The 23,334-nt window shown below is 39.3% G+C and overlaps 1 non-coding gene across 1 annotated transcript; it reads right to left on the bottom strand.

Annotated features, from left to right (window-relative positions):
* Positions 1 to 1,109: 1,109 nt before the first annotated feature.
* LOC130937582 (small nucleolar RNA R71) lies at positions 1,110 to 1,217 on the bottom strand. The gene has a single exon (XR_009068795.1). It is a non-coding gene; the product is annotated as a small nucleolar RNA R71 (small nucleolar RNA).
* Between the last annotated feature and the right edge of the window lie 22,117 nt (positions 1,218 to 23,334).

Genomic DNA, 23,334 nt, shown 5'->3' with positions numbered 1-23,334 from the left:
CAATTAATGATTTGATTGAACATTTTTTGCCTTTTCTGTTGAGGAAGGTTTTATGTTTGAATCATATCTTTTCTTGTTAGGCAAGTCATTAATTTTTAAAATCATATCTTTTCAAATTGTTTTCAAATCATATCTTTTAAATTGTTTTCAAATCATATCTTCTCAATCACATCTTTTTAAAACCATAACTTTTCAATCAAATCTTTTTAACCTCATCTTTTTCAAAATAGTTTTCAATCAAATCTTTTTGACTTCTAATTTCAAAATCTTTTTCAAAAATCACTTGATTTCTTTTTCACTTTTAATTTTCGAAAATTATCAATCAAATTTTCAAAATGTTTTCAAAATCTTTTAATTGAATTTTCGAAAATCCACTTCCCTCCTTCTCACATCCTTCTATTTATGGAGTACTACTCCTTCTAAATGCACAATTCGAACCTTATCTAATTAAAGTTCGAATTCTTCTTCTCCTTCTTCTTTCTATTTCTCTTTTCCTCTGACATTTCAAGGAATCTCTATACTGTGACATAGAGGATTCCACATTTTCTTGTTCTCTTCTCTTTCATATGAGCAGGAGCAGAGACAAAGGCATTCTTGTTGAAGCTGATCCTGAACCTGAGAGGACCCTGAAGAGAAAGCTAAGAGAAGCCAAAGCACAACTCTCTTTAGAGGACCTGACCGAATTCTTCAAGGAAGAAGAACACATGGCAGCCGAAAACAACAACAATGCCAACAATGCAAGGAAGGTGCTGGGTGACTTTACTGCACCTACTCCTGATTTCTATGGGAGAAGCATCTCTATCCCTGTCATTGGAGCAAACAACTTTGAGCTTAAGCCTCAATTAGTTTCTCTAATGCAACAGAATTGCAAGTTCCATGGACTTCCAATGGAAGATCCTCATCAGTTCTTAGCTGAATTCTTGCAAATCTGTGACACAGTCAAGACTAATGGGGTTAACCCTGAGGTCTATAGACTGATGCTATTCCCTTTTGCTGTAAGAGACAGAGCTAGAATATGGTTGGATTCTCAACCTAAAGAAAGCCTGGACTCTTGGGAAAAGCTAGTCAATGCCTTCTTGGCAAAGTTCTTTCCACCACAAAGATGGAGTAAGCTTAGAGTGGAAGTCCAAACCTTCAGACAGAAGGATGGAGAATCCCTCTATGAAGCTTGGGAAAGATACAAACAATTAATCAGAAGATGTCCTTCTGACATGCTTTCTGAATGGAGCATCATAGGTATTTTCTATGATGGTCTCTCTGAACTATCCAAGATGTCTTTGGATAGCTCTGCTGGAGGATCTCTTCATCTGAAGAAGACGCCTGCAGAAGCTCAAGAATTGATTGAAATGGTTGCAAATAACCAATTCATGTACACCTCTGAAAGGAATCCTGTGAACAATGGGACTAATCAGAAGAAAGGAGTTCTTGAGATTGACACTCTGAATGCCATATTGGCTCAGAACAAGATATTGACTCAACAAGTCAATTTGATTTCTCAAAGTCTGTCTGGAATGCAAAATGCACCAAGCAGTACTAAGGAAGCTTCATCTGAGGAAGAAGCCTATGATCCTGAGAACCCTTCAATGGAAGAGGTGAATTACCTAGGAGAACCCTATGGAAACACCTACAATTCTTCATGGAGAAATCACCCCAATTTCTCATGGAAGAATCAAGAGAGACCTCAACAAGGTTTCAATAACAATAATGGTGGAAGAAACAGGTTTAGCAATGGCAAGCCTTTTCCATCATCTTCTCAGCAACAGACAGAGAGTTCTAAGCAGAATACTTCTGACTTAGCAACAATGGTTTCTGATCTAATAAAGACCACTCAAAGTTTCATGAATGAAACAAGGTCCTCCATCAGAAATTTGGAAGGACAAGTGGGTCAGCTGAGCAAGAAAGTTACTGAACTCCCTCCTAGCACTCTCCCAAGTAATACAGAAGAAAATCCAAAAGGAGAGTGCAAAGCCATAGACATGGCCGAATATGGAGAGGAAAGAGAGGAGGAGGACGCCACTGAGGAAGACCTCAGTGGGCGTGTACCAATCCCCTCTGAGTTCCTCAATGAGGAACAATGGGAATCTGAGGCTCAAAATGAGACCATAGAGATTCCATTGGACTTACTTCTGCCATTCATGAGCTCTGATGAGTATTCTTCATCTGAAGAGGATGAGTATGTCACTGAAGAGCAAGTTGCTAAATACCTTGGAGCAATCATGAAGTTAAATGACAAGTTATTTGGAAATGAGACTTGGGAGGATGAACCCCCCTTGCTCACCAAAGAACTGGATGACTTGTCTAGGCAGAAACTGCCTCAAAAGAGGCAAGATCCTGGGAAGTTTTCTATACCTTGTACCAGAGGCACCATGACCTTCAAGAAGGCCTTGTGTGACTTAGGGTCAAGTGTAAACCTCATGCCCCTCTCTGTAATGGAGAAATTAGGGATCTTTGAGGTGCAAGCTGCAAGAATCTCATTAGAGATGGCAGACAATTCAAGAAAACAAGCTCATGGACTTGTAGAGAATGTTTTGGTGAAGATTGAAGACCATTACATCCCTACTGATTTCATAGTCCTAGAGACTGGGAAGTGCATGGATGAATCCATCATCCTTGGCAGACCCTTCCTAGCCACAGCAAAGGCTGTGATTGATGTTGATAGAGGAGAGTTGATCATTCAAGTGAATGAAGAATCCTTGGTGTTTAAGGCCCAAGGACATCCCTCTATCATCATGGAGAGGAAGCATGAAGAGCTTCTCTCAAAACAGAGCCAAGCAGAGCCCCCACAGTCAAACTCTAAGTTTGGTGTTGGGAGGCCACAACCAAACTCTAAGTTTGGTGTTGAACCCCCACATTCAAACTCTAAGTTTGGTGTTGGGAGGTTCCAACACGGTTCTGAGTATCTCTGAGGCTCCATGAGAGTCCTCTGTCAAGCTAATGACATTAAAGAAGCGCTTGTTGGGAGGCAACCCAATGTTTTATAGTTAACTATTTTCTTTTGTTATTTTATCTTTTTTGTAGGTTGATGATCATAAGAAGTCACAAAAACAATGAAAAAAAAGCAAAAACAAAATGAAAAACAGGAAGAAAAACAGCACACCCTGGAGGAGAAGAAGCTGGCGTTCAAACGCCAATAATGCTAGCTGTTGGGCGTTTAACGCCCAGTCTGGCACCATTCTGGGCGTTTAACGCCAGAAAGGGGCACCAGACTGGCGTTAAACGCCAGTAAAGGGCAACAACCTGGCGTTAAACGCCAGGAATGGGCACCAGCCCGGCGTTTAACGCCAGAAATAGCTCAAAACGTGATTTTGAGCAATATTTGGTGCAGGGATGACTTTTCCTTGACACCACAGGATCTGTGGACCCCACAGGATCCCACCATCAATCTCTCTCTTCTTCCCCCATTCACCAATCACCTCAATACCTCTTCCCCAAAAACCCTTCACCTATCAAATCCCATCTTTCTCTTCACCACTCACATCCATCCTTCATAAATCCCCACCAACCTCACCCTTCAAATTCAAACCACTTTCCCTCCCAAACCCACCCTCCATGGCCGAACCATTACCCCCCTCTCTCCTATATATACCCTTCTTCAACCCTTCATTTTCACACAACCTAAACACCCCTTCTTTCCCTTCTTGGCCGAACACACCATCTTCCCCCTCTTCCTCATTTTTTCTTCTTCTACTCTCTTCTTTCTCTTTTGCTCGAGGACGAGCAAACATTTTAAGTTTGGTGTGGTAAAAGCGTTGCTTTTTCATAACCATTATGGCATCCAAGGCCGGAGAAACCTCTAAAAAGAGGAAAGGGAAGGCAAAAGCTTCCACCTCCGAGTCATGGGAGATGGATAGATTCCTCTCAAGGGTGCATCAAGCCCACTTCTATGAAGTTGTGGCCTTGAAGAAGGTGATCCCCGAGGTCCCCTTTTCACTCAAAAAGGGTGAATATCCGGAGATCCGCCATGAGATCCGAAGAAGAGGTTGGGAAGTACTCACCAACCCCATTCAACAAGTCGGAATCTTGATGGTTCAAGAGTTCTATGCCAATGCATGGATCACAAAGAACCATGACCAAAGTGTGAACCCGAATCCAAAGAATTATCTCACTATGGTTCGGGGGAAATACTTGGATTTTAGTCCGGAGAGTGTGAGGGTGGCGTTCAACTTGCCTATGATGCAAGGAGATGAGCATCCTTACACTAGAAGGGTCAACTTTGATCAAAAGTTGGACCAAGTCCTCACAACCATATGTGAAGAGGGCGCACAATGGAGGCAAGATTCAAGAGGAAAGCCGGTCCAATTGAGAAGGCATGACCTCAAGCCCGTGGCTAGAGGATGGTTAGAGTTCATACAACGCTCAATCATTCCCACTAGCAACCGGTCCGAAGTTACCATAGACCGGGCCATCATGATTCATAGCATCATGATTGGAGAAGAAGTGGAAGTTCATGAGGTTATAGCTCAAGAACTCTACAAGGTGGCGGACAAGACCTCCACTTTGGCAAGGTTAGCCTTTCCTCATCTCATCTGTCACCTCTGTTATTTAGTTGGAGTTGACATAGAAGGAGATACCCCCATTGATGAGGACAAGCCCATCACCAAGAAAAGGATGGAGTACACAAGAGACCCCTCTCACCATGAGATCCCTGAGATTCCTCAAGGGATGCACTTTCCTCCACAAAATTACTGGGAGCAACTAAACACCTCCCTAGGAGAGTTGAGTTCCAACATGGGACAACTAAGGGTGGAGCATCAAGAACACTCCATTCTCCTCCATGAAATTAGAGAAGATCAAAGAATCATGAGGGAGGAGCAACAAAGACAAGGAAGAGACATTGAGGAGCTCAAGCACTCCATAGGATCTTCAAGAGCAAGAAAGAGCCGCCATCACTAAGGTGGACCCGTTCCTTGATTTCCTTGTTCTTTATTCTTCTGTTTTTCGATTTTTATGCTTTACGTTTATCCATGTTTGTGTCTTATGATCATTAGTGTCTTAGTGTCTATGCCTTAAAGTTATGAATGTCCTATGAATCCATCACCTCTCTTAAATAAAAATGTGCTTAATTGAAAAAGAAAGAATTGCATGAATTCTGAATTTTATAATAGTTTAATTATTTTGATGTGGTGGCAACACTTTTGTTCTCTGAATGTATGCTTGAACAGTGCATATGTCTTTTGAACTTGTGGTTCATGAATGTTGGCTCTTGAAAGAATAATGAAAAAGGAGACATGTTACTGAGGATCTGAAAAATCATAAAAATGATTCTTGAAGCAAGAAAAAGCAGTGAATACAAAAAAAAAAAAAAGAGAAAGAAAGCAAGCGAAAAAAAAAAACCAAAAAAGAAAAAAAAAAGAAAGAAAAAGAAAAGAAATAAAGTTGTGATCCAAGGCAAATAAGAGTGTGCTTAAGAACCCTGGACACCTCTAATTGGGGACTTTAGCAAAGCTGAGTCACAATCTGAAAAGGTTCACCCAATTATGTGTCTGTGGCATGTATGTATCCGGTGGTAATACTGGAAGACAAAGTGCTTTGGGCCACAGCCAAGACTCAATAAGTAGCTGTGTTCAAGAATCATCATACTTAACTAGGAGAATCAATAACACTATCTGGATTCTGAGTTCCTAAAGAAGCCAATCATTCTGAATTACAAGGGATAGAGTGAGATGCCAAAACTATTCAGAGACAAAAAGATAAAAGCCCCGCTCATCTAATTAATACTAATCTTCATAGATATTTTTGGAGTTCATTGCATATTCTCTTCTTTTTTATCTTATTTGATTTTCAGTTGCTTGGGGACAAGCAACCATTTAAGTTTGGTGTTGTGATGAGCGGATAATTTGTATACTTTTTGGCATTGTTTTTAGTATATTTTTAGTATGATCTAGTTAGTTTTTAGTATATTTTTATTAGTTTTTAATTAAAATTCACTTTTCTGGACTTTACTATGAGTTTGTGTGTTTTTCTGTGATTTCAGGTATTTTCTGGCTGAAATTGAGGGACCTGAGCAAAAATCTGATTCAGAGACTCAAAAGGACTGCAGATGCTGTTGGATTCTGACCTCCCTGCACTCGAAGTGGATTTTCTGGAGCTACAGAAGCCCAATTGGCGCGCTCTCAACGGCGTTGGAAAGTAGACATCCTGGGCTTTCCAGCAATATATAATAGTCCATACTTTGCCCAAGATTTGATGGCCCAAACCGGCGTTCAAAGTCACCTCAAGAAATTCCAGCGTTAAACGCCGGAACTGGCACCTAATTGGGAGTTAAACGCCCAAACTGGCACTAAAGCTGGCGTTTAACTCCAAGGAGAGTCTCTACACGAAATTGCTTCATTGCTCAGCCCAAGCACACACCAAGTGGGCCCGGAAGTGGATTTTTATGTCATTTACTCATCTATGTACTAGTTTTCTATAAGTAGGACCTTTTACTATTGTATAGAGACATCTAGGACTTTGGTAGCTATCTCTGTTTTATGCTATCTTAGACCTTTGGGAGGCTGGCCATTCGGCCATGCCTAGACCCTGTTCTTATGTATTTTCAACGGTGGAGTTTCTACACACCATAGATTAAGGTGTGGAGCTCTGCTGTACCTCGAGTATTAATGCAATTACTATTGTTCTTCCATTCAATTCCACTTGTTCTTTATCCAAGATATCACTTGTTCTTCAACATGATGAAGGTGATGATTGACGCCCATCACCATTCTCACTCATGAACAAGGTGACTGACAACCATTCTTGTTCTACAAGCATCTGAGGCTTAGTGAATATCTCTTGGATTCCTGATTGCACGATGCATGGTTGATCGCCTGACAACCGAGTGCTCGCCTGAAAAACGAGCCAACCATTCCGTGAGATCAGAGTCTTCGTGGTATAGGCAGGACTTGATGGCAGCATTCAAGAGAATCCGGAAGGTCTAACCTTGTCTGTGGTATTCTGAGTAGGATTCAATGACTGAATGACTGTGACGTGCTTCAAACCCTGAGGGCGGGGCGTTAGTGACAGATGCAAAAGAATCACTGGATTCTATTCCGCGCCTGATTGAGAACCGACGGATGAATTCCGCTATGCTGTGACCAGAGCATATGCAATCGCTTTCACTGAGAGGATGGGAGGTAGCTGCTGACAACAGTGAAACCCTACACGAGCTTGCCATGGAAAGGAGTAAGAAGGATTGGATGAAGGCAGTAGGAAAGCAGAGTGACGGAAGGGAAGGCATCTTCATACACTTGTCTGAAGCTCTTACACCAATGATATACATAAGTATCACTATCTTTATCTTTTATATTATTTTCGTTCATCATCATATATATTTGAGTTTGCCTGACTAAGATTTACAAGATGACCATAGCTTGCTTCAATGCTAACAATCTCCGTGGGATCGACCCTTACTCACGTAAGGTATTACTTGGACGACCCAGTGCACTTGCTGGTTAGTTGTGCGAAGTTGTGTAATGCCATGGTATTGAGCTACCAAGTTTTTGGAGTTCATGACCAGGGATTATGAGAGTTGTGAAAGGTATTGTTCACAATTTCGCGCACCAATAATTCATTCAACATTCATCAACATCTAAGTCATTCTCAATATCATTATCATTCATCAATCCATATCGCATTTCCAAATTCATTTGAAAATCATATTTCAAATCAGTCCTTATCATCCTTCTTCCCATTCTGTTCATCAACAATCTTAACCCAAAACATAATTCTTTCTTCGATAAACAAATCAATAAAAAACATATAATGTTTAAAACCAAATCTTTTCAGATAATTACTTCAAACGAAACTTCCAATTTTATAAAATTTCGGCAGCATCTCCTCTAAAACTCGGACACTGCCATCCTTTTCGGGTCCCATCCAAACATTCCTCAAACATTTTCTCAACCATTTCCAAATCTCAATCATTTTCCAAAATTCAACTAGTTTCAATATCAAATTATTTTCAAATCGAATCAATTCCAATAATCAAAACTCTTTTTTAAAATCAAACCAACTCAAATATTAATTCATTTATAAAATCAGACAAACTCAAAATCAAACCGCTTTAACTCCAAAACCAAGAAAAACCACTTTTCATAATAACCAAGTAAATAACTTTTCAAACCCATTTCCTATCAACAATCGTGCATCACTCAAGCAATCAAACAACCTCATCTACAAGACAAACATAATCATAGAAATATATTTTTGCATCAATATCTATTTATAACAACTCTGTAATATAAAATAAATTAAAAAAAACTCCTACCTCAATTTGCTGAGACTATAAACCAAACACGTCACCTGAACCCTTTTCCTCTCGGCCCGACATTGGTAACAGCCGCAACCGTAGCTCCACGGTATCCGCACCCACAGCAGTAACTCAAATTCACCAATGTACAGCAATCGGATCTCGATCCTAAAATATTAATGTTGCAGAATCTTAACATATAATGGAATAACGACTGACAGAGTTCGAAATTGAAATAAGGAGTAGCTTACCGTACTAAAGAGGAGCGACTAAACTAAGCAGCCGCAACGACAACAATACTTGCTACAACAAACTGCTTAGAGTAAAGGCGGCAGCATTGGAATGGTGGTTTCAACGGTGACATACAACAGAGCAACTCACGAGAAACAATTTCTGGGATAAAAAACCTCGGCAACAACTCTTATAGTAACCAGGATTTTGACTGACAATGAGGGAAAACCAGAACAGGGTCTAGAGAATACCAAGAAGACATGGGTTCTGGCAGCAATTTTCGGCAACCACACCTGCAACAGCGCAGCTTCCAACAGAACCAAATAGAGTGGCAATAACCTTCGAGCAACTCCGATGGGCTTCATCAGCGGTGTTAAGAACGGCGGCCCCTATCACAAACAGCCTCAGCAATAACTCTCATGGGAATGGAGAACTTAACGAATAGAGAAGCTGAGGCAGGGTTAGAGATTACCAATAGAGGATTCAGAGAAGCGGTGGTTTCCGACAGCAGAGATGGCGGTGGGGCAGCCGCAGCTCCGGTGACGCTCCCATGGTAACTCCCAGCGGCGAGGAGCTCGACAACGGTCTCCGACAGTCTGAACGATAGCGGCGTCTCCGCGGACAACAATTGGGCACAACAACGCAAGCAGCGCCACCTTCTTCTCCCCCCGTCTTCCTCCTTCTGCGCGTCTGCTCTTCGCGCACGTTCTCGTTGGCGGCAGTGAAGAGAGATGCGACGGTGGTGAAAGCTGGCGTTGCGGACAGGAGCAGCAGTGGCGATGTATGGACGTCGATGAGAGTGGCTGATGTGACGCTCGCTCTCTCATCCGCGGGCTCTTTCTCTCTGCGACTCTGCTTCAACGGCGGCTACCAGAAGCTCCGGTCTTCCCCCGCGATGGCGACGATGGCGATTCGAGATGAGGGCGATAGCAAGACGCGAGGTGGCTTCTCTCTCTCCTTCCAGGGCCTCTCTCTCAGTGACTCGACGGCGACGGCAGCTCCGTCCCCTTTTCTTCTCCCTCTTCTTTTGGCGATTAATTTGGGAATTAGGGTTTAATTTGGGAAAAAAGTGAAATTAAGAATTTTGGGTAAATTGGGGTTTGGTCAATTTTAATAAAATTAAAGTATATTATAAAAAATTGAAATCTAATTTGCTCTTTTAAAATTACTTTAAAAAATACTATTTAATTATCAATTTACTAATCATCTTTTAATCAAATATTCTAATTTTAAAATTAGAAATAATATAATTTATTTTCTATTTATAAAAATTAGAGTATTTAATTCCAAAATCTCAATTATTCAACTAGATCGTATGAAATTCTTATTCTTTTACAACTGTTAAGTTGTATAATTTAAATATATAAAATTATTCAATAATTATAAGGTTAAGCAAAATTTTCAATTTAATTATCAAAACTTGATTTAATTACTTTTAATAAAATAATTTCTAAAAATAATTTTTTTAATGAATATATAAATTAAAATTAACTCATAGTAATATTTTTCGAAAGTTTTGGGTCTTACATCCAGCACCCCCAACTGGATTGCTCCCTACTATATCTTCACCACTCTCATCGGCAATCAAGTCCAGCTTCACATCATCATCCTCATCAATCATCATCATCCTGCAATACATCGTCTACACCATTCGGTGCAAAACCATGTAATGAAACCGGTGATGTATCAACAATACCTACTTCTCCATCACCAGTACAGTTAAGATCCGCTGCGAAGGATGGAAATGCAACCAACATTGCCTCAGGCGTGATGATTGGATTTTTGACGGTATAGAATTTCACAAATGAATTCTCGTTGCAAGTATAGTTCCTAAACCAATCAATAATCCTTTCATACAAAAAGTTGTTTGTCACTAAAACAAACCCCTAAATTTATAAACTGAAGTATTGGAACCTCGGGTCGTTCTCCCTAGGAATTACAATAAAGTGTCTTGTTATTGGTTGTGAGTTATTTTGGGGTTTTTAAGATTTTAGACAAGAAATATAAATGGCAAAAAAAAATAAACTAACAACTAACAAAGCTCTTGGCAAGATATGAGTACTAGAAGTCCTATCCTAGTTATCCTCCTCAATTGTGACAACAAATTGTCCATTACTCCCACTTAGTTAACCTCTAACCATGGAGGGAAGTCAAGTGGATGAATCAATTTGATTCCTCAAGTCCTAATCAACTCCTAAAGAAAAGACTAGTTTTAGAGACATTCAAATCAATTAGCAACTTCTAATTATCAATCAACAAAGGAATTAGATAACTCAAGAGTCACTAATTACTCTACCTAGGCCAAGAGGAACAAAACCTACACTAAAATCCAACCAATCATTTCATCAAACACTTGGAAGGCACAAAAGAAAGGCAAATGAAATTGACAACAAGAATGAAATCTAACAGCAATTATTGAAAGGAATTAACAACAACAATTAAAAGAAACACACTTATTATGAATTACCTTTATTGAATTGAAAGAGAGTAGAAGGAACAATACTAGATCTACAACAAAATACAAGAACAACATAAAGGAAATTACAACAAAAGAATAGAAGAAGAATGAATGTAACTACAAGAAATTGAAGAGTAGAAGTAGAAGAATGCATGAATTAAAACCTAGATCTAAGAACTAAACCTAATCCTAATCCTAATTCTAGAGAGAAGAGAGAGCTTCTCTCTCTAGAAACTACTTCTAACTAATCCTAATGTGTAAAAATGAATACAATCCCTTTGCTCTTCAATCCTTGGCTTTAAATAGCAGTTTAGGCACCAAAGTTGGTTGGGATTGGGCCCCACAACCCTTGAGAATTCGTTGATCACGTTTTCATTAAAAAAAAAAAATCATAAACCAGCATCGACGCGTACGCGCACAGCCCGCGTACGCGTCCATGGGGTGATTCGCAAGGTGCACGCAAGCGCCAGGTGCGCGCGCGCGTCCATGGGCGAGTTCAACTTCTTTAACTTTTCATGATTTCTCCACTTTGCATGCTTTCCTCTTCACTCCTTTGATCCATTCCTAGTCTTTTCAATCTGAAATCACTAACAAACATATCAAGGCATCTAGTGGAATCAAAGGTGAATAAAAACCATCAAATTAAAGGTCTAAAAGCATGTTTTCACATCTAAGCACAAATAAGGAGACAATCACAAAACTATGCTATTTTATTGAATAAATGTGGGTAAAAGGTGTTAAAATCTCCTAAAATTAATACAAGATAAACCGTCAAAACGGGGTTTATCAAGGCGCAATCACAGGCATCGATGACGAGGCACCACTTGGCCTCGACGTAGAATAGGCGGCCATTGCAACGGCTTGGGGATTCCAGTTCGAACCGTCTGAGCTGGAAACCACATCGACAAGCTTGGCCAACAACTGAGGGGTTCTCACCTCGAGAAACTGCTGGCGACAATGTAATAAAACTTCCAAATCTTCGTTACTCCCTATTACGAACGAATCGTACTTCACGTCGTCCTGCAAAACTGAGATTGGGATTCTATAAAACAATTTCTCAACCCGTTTCACGCCTTGCAATCGCAGCTTCTGGATTATAGAATTCAAGAACTCATTGAAACTAGTTGAAGGTTTCAAAAAAAGACTAAGGGGATCTTTACCAGTGAACTTAATTCCTGACCGTGTTTTTCTTTTAATCGACCCTCTATAGTGCATTAATACTACAAAGCTCTCCTCATTAGCCATTGTGGTTTACTCTCATTCAAAATTGACCTTGATTCCATATTTATAGAGATTGTCCTCCTATTAAATCTAATCAGTTCCATTCGAATTACATCATGATACTCTACGTACATACATTGAAACAGCATAGTTAGATTTAGTGCGGTACTATTGCATATAAATCGAAATAGCACCAATAGATTTACTAGGAAACCTGGTATATATATATATATATATATATATATATATATATAATCGAAACAGCTCCATTAGATTTACTAGAAATACGTATAATTCGACCAAAGTTGTTTCGATTTATGAAGGAATGTAAATCTAGCCTTTCTGTTTCGATTTATATAAAAACGATGGTTTAGGTGATTCACGTATCGATTCTGATTTTGGGAGAATAGCGTAATATTGATTGTTTCTTGGTTTAATAAAGTGATTTACCCTAAAACTAAAGTTACACATTTTTATTTTTTGATAATACTTTTTAAATTTATCTATATTTTTTAAATTAAAAAGATGGTCAAATCATAAAAAAATATTATTTTAATTTTCATAATATTTTTTAAGTTTTATCAAAATTACTTAACCACTGTACTCACTATAATAATAAACATCATAATATACACCTTATTACAATCATATTTATGATTTATTTTAATTTTCATAATATTTTTTAAGTATTATCAAAATTACTTAACCACTGTACTCACTATAATAATAAACATCATAATAAACATCATAATATACACCTTATTGTCATACATTGCTCTATAATCTAGATAGTTTTCACGTGGTTGCCGTACCTTAATTACTCTATAATCTAGATAGTGACACGCGAATTCAACAATTAATAAGTTAATTTAATAGTTGAAATCTGGAGACATGTCTTATTACTTTAGATTGAATTGAAAGTAGCTACCAAATTAATTTCTCAAATAATTGTATACGAGCTGAAAACAGTAAATAAATAGGGAAATCGAATGGCCAGCAACGGTTGGAACCTTGCACATGGAAGATGGCAAAACTTTAGCATGCCTTTTTATCACTGAACCATTTGTCATTTTAATATATAAGGTGTTTATAACATTATATTTTGAAACCTGTTGTAACTTAAAAGATAACGAGTTATAATTTAAATGGTATAATTTTTTATATTTATTTAAAAATTATGAATTTAAATTTTATTTTTAACTTAAAAAGAACATTTTTTATATATTTATTCATATAAAATATATATATTATATAAAAATTCATATTATATTATAATTTATATATAATTTAATTAAATTAAAATTAATATTAGTTATGTATGACAAAAAATAATTATATAATAAATTTTGAATTAAATAATTTTATAGTTATCTGATTTAATTTTAATTTTGTATTTTTTATTTTTTGAATTAATTATATTTTTAATTATGTACTATTATTAATAAAAATATACATTTTATTAAAAATTTATATCTATTTTTATATTTGTTATTTTTAAAATTTGAGATTTAATTATTCTTAAATATTAAAAAGGATATATATATTTTAAATTTTAATTTTAAATTTTTTATTATTTTATATTTTTATTTTATTCGAAACTAAGTCAACTAATGTAATCAATAACTGTTCGGTATCTCGGGTATTGGACGGGTCAGACGAATCGGAGTGGTCCTCGAACGAACAAGTGGGGTGTAGCCTGAAATCGGGTCGCGAGGATGAAGCGGGAAAGCCGACGTTCCGAGCTCTCGATGCGGAAGGCGGTGTCACCTGCAAAGACACTCCGACGCCTAAGTCAGTCGAGTGTGCAGGCGAGAAAAGGGGTGAAGTAGTATGTGACGTACCTTGGGGGAAATGTAAATCCCTCCCCATTTATACCGTGTCAGAGGTGGGCCCCGCAAGGACAGGCACACCTTCCTCGAAGCTTACTCACACAACTGTAGCGGAGAGCTGTCAAGGACGCGTGTCCGGGTCACTGAGTGAGCTGTACGTGCCCGACCGTTCGGGTTGGGTTATCATTGGGTCAGGTTGACCCGCGAATGGCCTAGACCAGGCCGTAACAGTGCCCCAACGCGCCAGCAATAGTCGCGTGGGCTGTTGGTGGCGTATTACCTCCTATCTCATGCGTTGTCGCCAGGTCAGCCGTCTGTGGAGGGGACATGCTTCTCGTGTGCGTGTCCGTTCGTTGCTGGGATGATCGTTCGTTGCCTCGTTCTTCATGCAGAGCATTAAATGCTCATAATGGGTTGAAAACTCAGTGCGCAAAGACCGATTTGCCATTGGCCTTTTCGTGCTCCTTTGAGGAGCAGTTTTAAAACCGTTTTGTATTCGTTCCTATTTCTAATGTTCGATTATCTTCATCCTCTTCATTTGATCATCTCCATCTTCTTCATTCCCAGATTTCCCAGAGAGCTGCTCCTGTTTTCTTGTGCATCTGCTTCTCTTCTTCCTTCCTTGATACTTTAAAATTAATCCAGGTAAACACTTGCTTTTCTATTTTATGCCTTGCGTTTGTTTTGCTTTTGCTATTTCTTCTTATCACATGCATGTTGTTTGCTTGATCTTCTTTAGTGTCGAGTAGGTGTATTAGGGGGGTTACCATTCCAGGGTAGGTTTTTGTCAGGGTTTATCTTTAGGCATGCTTAGTTTGGGTTTTAGAGTAGGTTAAGTGTAGTTTCTGGGTTTTTTCGAGCTCCCGACCTCATAAACTAACCGAGTGGTACCCCCACTGTAGGTATGCCTCGTGTCGTCGCCCGGGCTTCTACCTCCGACGCGAGTTATGACCCGTACGCTTGGGTGGTTTTCGACCTCAGGGACTCCCCGAACCAGATGGGTGAGGAGGAGCTTACCGAGTTCCGTCAGGCCGAGTACCTGTGCGGGGGCACTGACGAGGAGGCCAACTATGATGTTAACGTTCCTGCTCCTCATGAGCGGTTATACGAGCTCAACTTCCATTCCCCCGGGTTGCCAACTGGATTTGTTTTTACAAAGCTATGTTCACCCAAGTGGGGGTTCGTATCCCCTTCTCCGCCTTCCAAATGGGGCTTTTCAATCGGATCTCTGTGGTACCGTTGTAGCTGCATCCGAACAGTTGGGCTTCAATCCGCTGTTTTGAGATGGTATGTGAGTATTTGGAGCTGCCGGTGTCCGTCGAAGTCTTCTTTTATTTCTTTAACCTTACGAACCCTTCCAAGGAGGGAAAGGCGATGAATGGGTTTATGTCCTTCCGATCTGCCCAGGGACGGAGGATATTTGGCTTGTTCGAGGACTCTTACCATGGGTTCAAGGACAAGTATTTTAAGGTTCGACCGGTTAAGGGTCGTCACCCTTTTTGGTTGTCGTTGGAGGGAGAACGCCTCATCCCAACGTATTGGAGTTTCGGGGCAGGGTCCAACGCTTTTATCAAGGTGACTTACAAGGGGATGTCGGCCGTGGACCGAAAAATTACCGACGTATTGTGGGCTATTTTTGGGAGAAATCATGTGAATCCCCATCTCCTTATGGGTAGCTGGGAGGTCGCCCGGGATTATATTCGTGAGTCACTCACGTCGCGTTATTTTTTGCATGGTTGCTTCTTTTGCTTTTGGTATGCTGATTACTGACTAACTTGTTCATTTGTTGTTGTAGTGGGAATGTCTGCCGAAGTGACCGGCCTTGAAAACTTGTTCAAGACTTTCTTGGCGGAAAGTGATGGGGAGAAAGGCCGAGGAGCAACCGGTTCCTTCCGGGAACGAGGAGAAACAAGCGGCGCCCACACCTCGTGACGTCGTCATGTCGGAAAAACTTGTCAATGCGACGCGTGATTCCCCCGTTCTCGAGGAAGTGGCTGGTACCGGGCACTCGTCTTCTGCTCAACAGGCTGAGGATGATGACTTGAGGGTCATTCCTACTCCAAAGAGGCAAAGGTCGCATTCTAGTCTTGAAGGGGTCCTTACCGTAATTGAGAGGAACTTCGATGCCGGGTCGTTTATAGATTTCCAATTACTCCCCGGCACGGAGGAACACTTTCATGGTACCGACCTTGCGAGGCAGGCACGGTGGATGTATCGCACCCTTCTCCGCGGTGCTGCCATAGCTCAGATGGCTGAGTTCGAGTTGTCGGGTATGGCATCGCTCCGTCGGAAACTCGAGACTGCCGCCACGACCAACAATAAATTCAAGGCTCAAGTTGAAACACTCCAGGAGCAGCTAACCGAGGCGAAGGGGAAGCTTAAGACTGTCGAGGAGAAGGCTGCGTCCGTTGAAAAAAAGTTGAAGACTGCCGACGCCTCCGTATCTCGTCTGACCGAGCGGGAGATGACTCTGGAGAGCCAGCTGAGTGCCACGCAAGGTCCAGTGGTCGCCTTGGAGAAGGAATGGGATACGGCCATCACGGCTGCTAAGACTGCTCAGAACGAGGCTGAGGGACTTAGAAAGAAGCACAAGGAGGTTAGAGAGCAAGGAAAGAGTGTGATCTTCATCACTGATGAGGCTCTTAAGGCTCAGGTGAAGATCGTGGCTCCGGACTTCGACACTTCGTCAATTGGTGTTTTCAAGACGATTAAGGACGGCAAGATTGTCGATATGCCTAGGAAGTGAGCTCTTGTACCTTGTGTTTTTCGTGGCATTGTTGTAGAACTTTTGGCCGTTTTGGCCTTGTTGTCATACTCTATTGGCCATTTTGGCCGGTTTGTGGATATTATGCTTTTTCGTTTACCCAGTAATGTCTGCGTTGCCTTGTTTTCGTTCTGCTGTTGTATGCCTGTCGCTTGATCGTTTGTTTACTATTACGTTAGTGTCTTTGTCAAGGCCTTATCATGGCTTTATTATTATTATCGCGGCCGTTTATTATGGCTTTTAACTTGTTTGGATCCCGGGGTGATCAGTCCCGGGGTGCTGTGTTGTTATCCTGTTTGTCGTTCGATATGAGGAACGTGTTGTCGTGGGATGCATAGTTGAGCAAAAATAAAGAGCAAATTTGTTAAGTAAACATTAATCGGCAGTTAAACAGGGATACAGCGGTGGTGAATGTTTTTAACCATAGTGAATTATTAAACTCGTCGAACCGCCTAGCCGGCGTGTTCGGGCTAAGAATAAAATCTCCTCAAGTTACCTGCGTTCCATGTTCTCGGTATCTCCCTGCCGTCGAGTTTCTCCAATTTGTAGGCGCCTTTGCCGAGCACCTCTTTGACCCTATAGGGTCCTTCCCAGTTTGCCACTAGCTTTCCTTCTCCTTGATTTGCGAGCCCTATGTCGTTGCGTCGCAAGACTAGGTCATCTTTTTCGAACTCCCTTTTGAGCACTTTGGCATTGTAGCGCAGGGCCATTCTTTGCTTTAGCGCTACTTCTGTCAAATGGGTCATCTCCCTTGCCTCATCCACCAGGTCTTTCTCCACTGCTTCTTATACTCCTTTCAGAAGTAGTCGCGGGCTCGGCTCGCCGATTTCCACGGGTATCATCGCGTCCACTCCGTATGACAGGCGGAAAGGGGTTTCTCCCGTGGAGGACTGCTCGGTTGTACGGTAAGACCAAAGGACTGACGCGAGTTCATCGGCCCATGAACTTTTTTGTCACCTAGCCGCTTTTTGAGGCCTTGTAGGATCACCTTATTTGCAGACTCGACTTGTCCATTTGTTTAGGGGTGCTATACTGAAGAGAACTTTTGTTTTATGCCCAGGCCGTTGAGGAACTCTGTGAACTTCTTGTCAGTGAACTGCGTCCCATTGTCTGAGATGACGACTTCTGGGATGCCGAATCGAGTTATCACTTGCCTCCACATGAACTTTCTACAATTGGATGAGAATATGCTGGCCAGTGCTTCGGCCTCTATCCACTTGGTGTAGTAGTCGATGGCGACTATGAGGTATTTGACCTGCCCTGGGCCAATCGGGAAAGGTCCAAGGAGGTCGACTCCCCATTGGGCAAAGGGTCGGGAGGTCGTCAGTAGGCTTAGCTCGGAAGCCGGTGCTCTGTGAAAATTGGCGTTCTCTTGACACTTGGCGCATTTTTTCACAAATTCTTTGGAATCTTCCATCCTCGATAGCCAGTAGTATCCAGCTCGGATGAGCTTTCTTGCTAAAGCTTTGCCCCCCGATATGGTGGCCGCAGCACCCTTCATAGACTTCCCTGAGCACGTAATCCGTTTGCTCGGGGTGTAGGCACTTCAATAGGGGCTGGTTGAGTCCTTTTTAAACAGTTGTCCCTGTATGGTCGTGTATTTGGCTGCCTCCCTTCTCGGGTACCGGACGGGTCGGACGGATCGGAGTGGTCCTCGAACAAACAAGTGGGGTGTAGCCTGAAATCGGGTCGCGAGGATGAAGCGGGGAAGCCGACGTTCCAATCTCTCGATGCGGAGGGGGTGGTCACCTGCAAAGACACTCCGACATCTAAGTTAGTTGAATGTGCAGACGAGAAAAGGGGTGAAGTAGTATGTGATGTACCTTGGGGAGGGATAAATCCCTCCCCATTTATACCGTGTCAGAGGTGGGCCCTGCAAGGACAGGCCCACCTTCCTCGAAACTTCCTCACACAGCTGTAGCGAAAAATTGTCAAAAACGCGTATCCGAATCATTAAGTGAGCTGTACGTGCCCGACCGTTCGGGTCGAATTATCATTGGATCGAGTTGACCTGCGAATCGCTTAAACCAGACCGTAACAATAACTTATCCATAGAATCAAAAAACTAATAAATGAGTAATCTAATCAAACTAATAAATGAGTAATCTAATATAATCAATTCGATTACCGAATCAGTCCTCACCTCAATCGTTGTCGGATTATATATAGGGAACATCAATACAATAATGCAATGTGCCTCAATTCTCTGATTGTTTACATTATCTAAGACCCAGAGACCATATTTAGATACATTGTAGAGACCATATTTAGATACAATGTATGGAAACCTAGTACTGAAGTTTCTTCTGGTAGTGGTAGGTTTTTAATTTAATTGTGATTATGTATTTATCAAAAATTAATATATACATACTAAAAATTAGTCAATTATTATATATTTATGTATAAATAATATATTATTTAATTTATTTTTAATATATATTTTATATTAATAATTAATTTAATTATTAATTTTTATATGTACTATACGTCACATACACAAATTTTTTATAAAATAAATAATTATACTTTTTATTAATTTAACTCATATTTAAATTTAGGGAAAAAATAAAATTTTTAATATTATCAACCTTTTAAAGTTTTATGATTAAAAATAATAGTTGATTCTAGGGACTTGTGAAGAAATAAAAGTATACAATTATTTGATCCTGACTGGAAGCATATTTAAGCAGTAGTAACTAGTTCACTTCTTAATATGTGTGCTAGAAAGTGAAAAGCGAAATGACATCTATATACTCCTAAATTCTTTGATTGCACAAAGTATATTATTTTATCCTACACGCAGCAAGCGTGGGATTTAGATTCTTTTTATTCTAGTTTGAAAACATTTTCAAAAAATCTGTATTATTTATTTAAAAGTATATTTTTAAACTAATTTATGGTTTGTAATTAAAATATAATGGTAGGTAATTTTTTGTTTCAAAAGATGTTTAATTTTTCCGATTAAAAAATTTTGATTATTTAGATGAATGATTATTTTATTAAAAATTTATAAAAGATATAAATATATACATAATAATTAATTAGTGGTGAATTTTAATGTTCATTCTAGAATATTTTCGTTAAAAAAATATGCATTTATCTAGACTGATTTTTGATATGTTTTTATTTTTAATATTTTTTATTGTAAAATACTATTTTAGTTTTTAATATTTAGACTAAATATTAATTTGATTTTTAACGTTTTAAACGTTCTATTTTAGTCTAAAAATAATTATCTTTAAAAAAAATAAAAATATAATTTAATTAAAAATATTGTTAACATTTACAATACCTCAATACCCATTTCATTAATTATTTTTATCAAATTAAAAAATGAGACAACATTGAATCTGTTAAAATTTTTTGGATTAAAATAAAATGTTTGAAAGATTAAGAAATACATTAAAATTTATAGAAATTATTTAAAGAATGAAAGTAAAAATGGTGTTGTTTTCATGTATTGTTGCATGAAGTGTAATCCACAAATGTGGATCTGTAAATTTTAGTGATTACGTTTTGAGTGCACCTGAAAATGGCAGAGCTGCATGCAGACTCCAAAATCTAACATGCATTTGGCAAAGAAGCAGGTTGAAGTCTCGATAATAATAATAATAATAATGTTATTATTGTTATTATTATAACTACTATTATTAGGATTAGTAACCGTGTTATTATTATTATTGTTGTTTGATGGTTTATTAGTGACTAAGAGAAGGGGGGTTGAATCTTAGCCCTTTTTTTCGCTTAGGAACTCTTGCTGTTCTTTAAAACACTTGAGGAGATATTTCTTGTTTTTGTCTCGTGCCTAGTCAAGAGACTTTTTCATTTTGTCTCGTGACCAATCAGAAGATATTTTTCAGTTTTGTCTCCTATACAGCAGAAACAGAAATGGAGTAGAAGAGAGAGAAAATCACACCAATATATATTCTGGTTCAGCTGCTAAGTGCAATGCAGCTTACATACAGTCTCCATCACAACAATGATAGAATTTCACTATAATCATCTTTGATTACAGACATCAATTCTCTCTAGGAACTACCCTTTCTATCCGGGACAAGTCCAGAATCTAATCCCCAATCCTGAACTTGACTTGGTCACTGCCAAGCTTCCAACTGCTAAGTGTTAACCCAACTTGCAAGGAGATTCCCACAGAATCATGAAACACAACACAGATGTACAAAGGACCTCTAAGGACATCTATGATTTTTTCTTTTAATTTTGCACTCTCTGCCTTTTTTCGCTCTATGGCTTTTTCTTACAAACCTCACTGTTTGCCTTTTTTCATGAGACTCAAGACAGACAAAATTAAACAGAAAATTATAAAATGAAGAACATTGAAGGAGAAGAACTTCTGTTAGCTTAGGTAGCTATTTGAACACTGTGCCTTGCACTCTCACTCCTTGCTTCAAGCCCTGGCTGTTCTCCCTTATTTATAGAGGGGGAAGCCTCCACGGTTGAAACCATTTGAACCAAGCTAAACTTCTTCTTCTTCAAAAAATCCGGTTCGGCCAGAGAGAGAGGAGAGATAACCAAATGCTTTATCTAACATGTAATTACCACTGAGTCTTCCCTTTACACCAAACTTCATCAATCCGAGCCATTCCTCCTTGCTTGCACTCCAAGAAGGACTCCTAGCCCTTGATGCATCTTGATGCATGACAACTTCTTCTGCTCAAACTTCTGCATATTCTCCACGTAGCTACAGTAGCTACCTCCTGTGGCAGTTGATCAAAAGCTGAGACAAGCCATCCCTTAAGGATCTTCTTCCTCTGACCGAAATCTTTCTCTTCCATTTTTGATATGGAGAGCTTGAGCTTACTTCACCAAATCTTACCCTTATTTGGTTAAGATCTCAGCCACAACATACTTTTTATTTTCTTTTTCTTGCCATCATTGTGATAGTCTTGTTGCTTGCTTCTTCTTCTTTTCGGTAGCTAGCTTTAGTTTCTATGCTTTCTTTGTTGAAATGACCAAAAGAGAAGAGAGAGTGGAGAAAGAAGAGAGATAATTTTGAAATGCTTTTAGTGAAACTAGGAAAGAGAATAAAATGAATTAATTGTTTCGAAACCCAAGCCTAGAAGCGTGTAGAACACTTAAGGCAATCACATCATTTTTTCACTTTCTCTTTCCTATTTTCAATGTCTACATTAAGTGCAATAGAACATAATTTGAAATCCATCCAAAGATGCATATGACATCTGTGAAAGCATGCATGGATCTCTCTTTCTCATTTTTCAATTTGGACCAAGCTAGTGGATCTCTCCATCAAGATGATTTGGGCTAATAATAATCAAATCTGGCCCAACAAGGAGAATAATAAACCAGCCATAACAATTTCATGCCAAAGCTGAAAAATTATTCCAATGGGCTTGCTACATTTCGATCCAATCTGTATCACAAAATTATTTAGTTTAGCATATATGATCTAAAATCAAATTAATAATTTTGCAATTAATTACGTTAATAATGTTTGATCATCATCAATTTAAATTAGAGTTTTTCAAACTCATCATTGTTGTTGTTGTTGTTATTTTCTGTTTTAGGAGAACAAGTATTGGATTAGTTATGATTAGTATATTGTTACATGTTTATAATAATGTCTCTGTTAAAAATAAACGTTTTTTTATCATACCGTGATTTATTAATTAATATTATTATCATTATCATCATCATTATTATTAATATCATTATTATCATTATTATCATTATTATTATTATTATTATTATTATTATTATTATTATTATTATTATTATTATTATTTAACGTTAATTTTTTAGCAGGCTATCAGGAATTTGTTGCCTAAAAAATTAGATCCGCCAAAGACTTTTAACGAGGTAGCTGCAGCTCCACTAGCACTGACTGGGTTTCAATACGTTTCACGAGTAGGCGTACTGGGAGGTCATTCTGCACTACTAAATGACGCTGGAAGATGTTTAATATATTCTTGCCCTCCCGGTTAATGGGGAGTCCGTTACTGGTATATCAAACAACAATCACCAGTTTTTGGTGGAGAACTGCATCACATGTTTTGGTTGAAAGCCCAGTCCACAGGATCACGTATTGGGTAAGATTAGTATACCCTGGGTCCGGCGGTGCAGAGATACCGAGTCGTGTGACACACATGAGTCTATTGAGCATTACGTCAGGGCGCACATTTTCTGCGTGCTCAGAATGGTTGTATTTTCGGATAAGTCGACCACTTTATTAAACTCGAAGTTTTTACTGCTACTTCGGGATTTCCACCGGATTTCAGCATACAATTGGGGACAGCCAGTCTGGCACACCTATACAGATCGTTGTGTCGTGCTACAATTGCAAAGAGATGGATGGCCCACTGATATTGCTTTTTGTTTGGGCGTGGGAGCGTATGCCGCTCCTAGCACCTATACCCCGCGATCAGTTTGGGCGATGTTGGTATTCCACTCGCGCGACGGGATTGGCTTTTATTGTTATTGTTATTGTTATTGTTATTGTTATTAATATTCAGTTTTTTGTTAGGTGGAGTCATTGGCGCCAACATACAAGATATATACGGCGGCCTACTGCGCATTTTAGGCGAGCACTCGACGACATGGGATTTGACGATGTAAGTTGTAACTATTA

The sequence above is a fragment of the Arachis stenosperma genome, chromosome 6 (genome assembly GCF_014773155.1).
Source record: "Arachis stenosperma cultivar V10309 chromosome 6, arast.V10309.gnm1.PFL2, whole genome shotgun sequence".
Lineage (NCBI taxonomy): Eukaryota > Viridiplantae > Streptophyta > Magnoliopsida > Fabales > Fabaceae > Arachis > Arachis stenosperma.
Note: the sequence above shows the minus strand (reverse complement) of the source record. Positions and strands in the feature narration are given on the sequence as shown.